Raw genomic sequence first — 6,833 nt, 5'->3', positions numbered from 1 at the left:
CGATATTTCTCAGATGAAAGAAAACAGTTTTTGTGACATGGGATATATGATTTTTAAAAGTTAAATTGCTGTCTAATATGACACCCAGATCTTTTATAGTAGAGCTAACGCTAACTTTGTATCCCTCTAATTGTAGGTCGAGTTGTGAGATCTGCTGTGTACAGGATTTAGGCCCAATAAGTAATAATTCTGTTTTGTCTGAGTTTAAGAGAAGATAATTGTTGGACATCCAGTCTTTAACATCTTTAATACACTCAGTTAGCTTGGACAGTTTAGACGCATCATCAGCTTTAGTTGAAATATATAATTGAGTATCATCTGCATAGCAGTGAAAGCTGATCCCATGTCTTCTAATAATGTCTCCCAGGGGTAGCATGTATATTGTAAACAGCAAAGGGCCTAAAATTGATCCTTGAGGCACCCCATATTTTACTGGGCTGATTTGTGAAGGCTGTCCATTAATATTCACAAACTGGTAACGGTCAGATAAGTATGACTTAAACCATTGTAGGGCCTGTCCCTGGACACCTGTTGTCTTTAAGCGATTAATAAAGATACCATGGTCAATGGTGTCAAATGCCGCACTAAGATCGAGTAGAACTAATAGCGAGATGCACCCTTGGTCAGCAGCTAAGAGTAAATCGTTGGTTATTTTCACTAATGCAGTTTCTGTACTGTGATGAGCTCTGAAACCTGACTGAAACACTTCAAAAACATTGTTCGTCTGCAGAAAGGAGCATAATTGAGCAGAAACAACTTTTTAAGTATTTTAGATATAAATGGAAGATTTGAAATAGGCCTATAATTAGCTAAGTTGCTGGGGTCCAGTTGTGGTTTCTTAATAATAGGTTTAATAACAGCTAACTTGTAAGGATTTGGAACATGGCCTAAAGATAAAGAAGAGTTGATAATGTTAAGAAGAGGTTCTCCTATAACAGGTAGCAATTCTTTCAGTAACTTTGTTGGAATTGGGTCCAATATACACGTAGCTGATTTAGAGCTATTTATAATTTTGTCTAGCTCTTCCTGTTCTATGATTTTAAAGCACTGTAGGTTATTTAGATTCAGTGGCGTGTTTACTGGATCTGAAGTATAAGGCGGTGCAGAAAGTTTAATATCTCCTATTTTCTGTCTAAAGCCTTCTATTTTATCACTGAAAAAATTCATGAAGTCATCACTACTAATTTGTGGTGGAACGTTTTCTTCCAAAGATGACCGATTATTTGTGGTAATTTAGCAATGGTGTTAAATAAGAATCTAGGATTGTTATGATTATTTTCTATCAGTTTGAGGAGGTGCTCAGCCCTGACAGATTTTAAAGCCCTCCTATAGCTGGACATACTGTCTTTGTATGCAATTCTAAAGACTTCTAAATTAGTATTGGCCTCCAAAATAACCTGACATAAACCCAATTAAACACTCATGGTCCAAGTTGGAAAAGCACTTTCACATTGCATCACTACAAAAAATTATTCATTTGATTTACTAATTTTTAAGGTAACCGGTTGCAAACAATGTAAATGGGCTGCATTTAAACAAACAAATTAAAATGTAATAATGTTCAATGCTTAATTTAAATTCAGCCCAAATTATTGGTTTGCAACAAGTTAATTTTGTCATTTTTTCCAGTGTAGAGAATCTGCTGGTGAGATCATTATCGCCACCTTACCAAACCATAAATCTGTGGGGTACTGGAATTCCTACAGGTTATTAAGAATGTGGTGATAACGTAATGGCACATTGGTGTGCATGTGTGTAAATAGGACTCATTCCAGACTTGTAGAATTACATTTCAAGCATGTTCCATTCATTTCCCTTGAACTGGACTGATATACAACAGATGTATAGTATACAGCAAACTGAATACAGTATGCATGTAAAATGCTTAAATGTGACAGGGAACATTTGACTCTGTAACTACTTGTTTAACTTATGGTCATGGGTTTAAACCACTGACAGAGTTGGCAATAAAAGAGCCGGCATTTTCCAACATTGTGTTTGTAATCAGTTTGTAACGATCCTCTGGCTGTGTGTGTGTGTGTGTGTGTGTGTGTGTGTGTGTGTGTGTGTGTGTGTGTGTAAAATCAATGGAATCTGGAACAGGTGCATGTGAGCGGTGCATGACTGGATATATAGTTCTTTAGAGTGGTGTGTCAGTGTAGTTCTCCAGCAATTTGCATGTATACCAGCCATCTGCAAGGATTAGATCACTGGTGATTGTGAACTAATGGAGTAAACCTGTGCTTAATTTGTAAATTGTGAGGTCCCGAAACAGATCAGGGTAACGGATTCGGCATGTTACCAGAGGAGGGTGAAGTTGTTGCAGACGAAAGTGAAAGCGTGTGAGGACGGGGATCGGTAAAATGAGGTGCCGGATCAGATTTCAGAGGTGCTGGATCCGGATCCGGCTTGTTCCAGCACAAATTAAGCCATAGAGTACAGACACAAAAAATATGAAATTTAGCTAATTATTTCATGATAATTGAAGCTTGATATAGGTTTCAGAAAGCAGAGATGGACAATAATAGGAAGTGTAGGCCATTAAGTTGAAAACTGTACACATATTAATATTATTTTTAGATATAACTTAACATATTTTTTTATTTAAAAAAAAAAAAAGAATAAACTCAGTAACACAGAAGGAACTCAAACTATACATACAGTATATGTATTTTAATTTCAAGGAAAAATCTAATCAACTCATTCATCACACAATCCCAAATGGTATTTCTTGCCTGTGTCTGGCATGTGATAAGAGTTTGCGTTGTGATCTGTTACCTCCCATGCGAATGCATTGATCTCCGGCCCCGCTGTTTTGTGACAGGATTGATTTCTCTGCTGTTTTAGTCACAGCCGCGCATGGGACGGCTCCAAGAAAAGGTGAGCGTAGATCTCGGTTAATGTTTTAAATCTATGAGGATATTCCATCAAATTATGACAGACTGCTCCAAGCGTGCTAATGCATTTTTTATCATCAGACAGTTCACTGACCAATGAGATTAAATGTCAGCTGTGTCCACTACAGGCTGAGAGGACTTCATTTCACATCATGAAGATTAGAAACTCAGTTATGGTTCAATTGAGGAAAACTGCAAGGCTGAGAGGGCAATTATGGAAAAAAACATTGTTTATATTTCTTTTCTTGCCCCACAGAATTTATAAAATGCCAAGAGAAGAATGGCAGAACAGTCACATTGAAACTGATTATCTAGGAATAAGACTGTGGAATGGAATAGAAAATTGTATTTTTTTGCATATAGGGTTTGCTTGCTGAAACGGCGACCTGGCCCCGGATAAGTAATTGAAAATTAATGGATTTATTTTATTATTTTTAGCGTGTACATTTTTGGAGAACTGTTATGCAGCTCTTTCTGTATTATATATATATATATATATATATATATATATTATATATATATATATATATATATATATATATATATATATATATAAATATACATAAATATAATATATATATATATATTTATGTATATTTATATATATATATATATATATATATATATATATATATATATATATATATATATATATATATATACATAAATATAAATATATATATATATATATATATATATATATATATATATATATATATATATATATATATATATATATATATATAGCATCACACTGTTACAAAATAGTGCCTATAAAAACCTGCATTCTGCCTTGATGGGGGAACATTAGCCAGTGGGGGAGTGTCTTTCATCTTTCCAAGTGTGAATTGCAGAAATATTCATGACCATTGTCACCGAACGCATACAGCAATGCTGACCATAAAACTGACTTTACAAAATGTAAATCATTGTAATGTTTTCTTGAATGTCTGTCTGAATAAGATAACAGAATAATTTTCACATAATTGGTAAGTGAGGCAACTTGGTGGCTCAGTGGTTAGCAATGTTGCCTCATAGCAAGAAGGTCACTGGTTAGAGTCCCAACTGGATCAGTTGGCATTTCTGTGTGGAGTTTGCATGTTCCCGCCGTGTTCACGTGGGTTTCCTCCAGGTGCTCCAGTTTCCCCCACAGTCCAAAGACATGCAGTACAGGTGAATTGAATAAACTAAATTGGCCTTAGTGTATGTGTGAAGGAGTGTTTATGCATGTTTCCCAGTATTGGGTTGTAGCTGGAAGGGCATCCGCTGTGAAAAACATATGCTGGATAAGTTGGCGGTTCATTCCGCTGTGGCGACCCCTCAGGCCTGTTCAGTGTGGTTTTTGGACCTCATTTCTGCAATATTAAATTAAATGGGGTATAACTTAGTCACTGTGGCACGTGGTAGTATATAGTCAAAAAATTTTAATAGATTGATAAAATCAATCAATCTATTAAACTATTCTGGAGAAAAGGAAGACAAATATGGCCATAGAGATAATTTCTGAGTTTATAAATGAGAACATATGACAATTTTGAACTTACTGAAGCCACATAATTACTATGTAGATATCAATTTATCATACTGAACTTAATAAATGCCTTTAATCATAAAATATTCATGCTCTTAACATCATAGTCACTAAACGCACTGAAAGAAAAAGTTGTGTACAAATTGCATTTTCCGATGTCTTGGGAGTAAAAAACAGGTTGGTGTTGAAACAAAATAACAGCATACAGCTTCGCAATGACATGAGGATGAGCAAAAGTGCCTTTCATTTCATTTTAAGGATGAACGCTTGCTTTAATGTTTGATTGCCGGAGCATCATCCAACATGTCAATCATCGGTAGAGAGCAGAAGTGAAGGAGAAACAGATGAAAGCATGACTCCAGAAACAACAAATGACTATGATTCTGGCATTTGTGTGTCATTCTTCTCACCAGCCATCTGTTGTTTGATTGTAGTGAATGCTCACCGCTCTGTATGTGTGCTGGGCTGGACTGCTGTTCTCAAATCAGGCCAGACCACTACATAAAATGAACATGTTTAAAAGACAGACGCATCCCAAAACTCCTGATCCCCCCTTTATCCAGTCAGATATGGCTCTTCTGCTCTCTATCAATCTGTTTTATGTACACACACACAAACATATTCGTCATGTCTTTGTTCTTCATATTTCACTCTTGTTGCTGTGTGCTCTTTATCTTCCCTCATTATATATTCCATCTTCGGCTCACTTCCACAGCTCTGCAATCTACTCATTCTGACATAATGTGGCATTCTGTATTTCTCTCGACATCTTTCTGTCCGTTCCTTCGACCGTCGCTAAACTCTGAAGAGGCTCCACTGAGAGATGGAATAGTTATCTTGAAATAAAACTGATGTATCACAAAAAAATGTTTCCTGAGAAAAGAAGTTTATCATTCAATACTCATGAGAGTTATGAATTATGTTATGAATTATGCTTCATTTTAAAGTATGTTAAAGTCCCTTCTATTCCAGAGACAACAATAATTGAGAAATTATTTATAAAAATGCTGGTGCAATTGAAACTACTGCATATTTTCAATGCAGCTTTCTCAAGGGAATAAATCCACCTTCAAAAAAATCCATTCCAACATCAAAATCCTCTAATAGATTGTTAGGCTGCATTAATTAGGGCATCCAGAGCCGGGAACACTTCCCAAATAACATTATAATTCAAATGGCATCTACGCTTATGTTAGTCTGTTTTTCCTTATCCCGAGGTCTCCATAATCGTGGACCAGGCCGTACCCTGACCAGATGCTGTGGCGGTCAAGAGGAGTGGAGAGCATGAGACTGATTCCTGAAAGACCCCAGTGACAGACGAGTCTCCGCATTGATCATGTAGGCCAGCCTGAACACCCGCCGGTGACCTACTGTACTCACACATGCAGCTTCTCCTGCCTAGACTGCAGCTCTGCACAAGAAGTTTGGCCAGAGGAGAATTGGTTGTGCCCAACTGAGCCTGGTTTCTCTTTCCTTCACTTTCGTCAATTGGTGAAGTTTTCGTTCCTCACCACTGTCACCACTTGCTTGCTTGGTTTTGGGACTTCGGGAGCTGCGCATAGATGGACTTGCTCTTCATTGTTTGGACTTTCAGCAGTAAAAATTGAACCACACTGAACTAAACTGAATTTCAACTCTGAAAACTGGACTGACAGTTTCAATTTTCTAGACCGTCTATGTTAAGCTGCTTTGACACAGTCTACATTGTAAACACTACAGAGTATAAAGATATGAAGATAAAATGAAGATGAATTGACTTGAATTTAAAAAGGCAATAAAATGCACCAAAATGTTAATTCTGTTTTATGTCAACCCTCATGTTGCTCTAAAACCACAGAGACCTTCATTTAACTTTAGAACACAAATTTAGATATTTTAGAATAAATCCAATCTCTGACCCTACAGAATCATCCCAATCAATCAATCAAAATAAATACATTTGGTCACACTTTAAGGACCAATTCTCACTATTACCTAGTTGCTAGAGATATTGGCTGCTTATTAGTACTCATAAAGCACATATTCTGTATGATCTTTTTCTATGTCTCTAATCCTACCCAATACCTGAACTACCTTTAACTATTAATAAAGAGCAAATTAGCAGTTTATTGGGTCACACTTTATTTTGATGATCCGATTGTTGAATTAAGTTACATTGCATCTACATGCCAACTAATTCTCATTAGATTATATGTAGACTGTAAGTTTGGGGTTAGGGTTGGGCTTAGAGTAAGTTGACATGTACTTGCAAAGTTTCTTATAGTCAGTTAAATGTCTGTTAAAGAAGCAGTATTAACAGATATTAAACAGACAGTCTACTAATACTCAAATGGACCATCAAAATAAAGTGTTACCGTTTGTTGAAGCAAAAATCATAATGCTTTACTAAGAGTAAGAATTGAATC

This window comes from Danio aesculapii, chromosome 9 (assembly GCF_903798145.1).
Source record: "Danio aesculapii chromosome 9, fDanAes4.1, whole genome shotgun sequence".
Lineage (NCBI taxonomy): Eukaryota > Metazoa > Chordata > Actinopteri > Cypriniformes > Danionidae > Danio > Danio aesculapii.
This window is presented reverse-complemented; position numbering follows the sequence as displayed.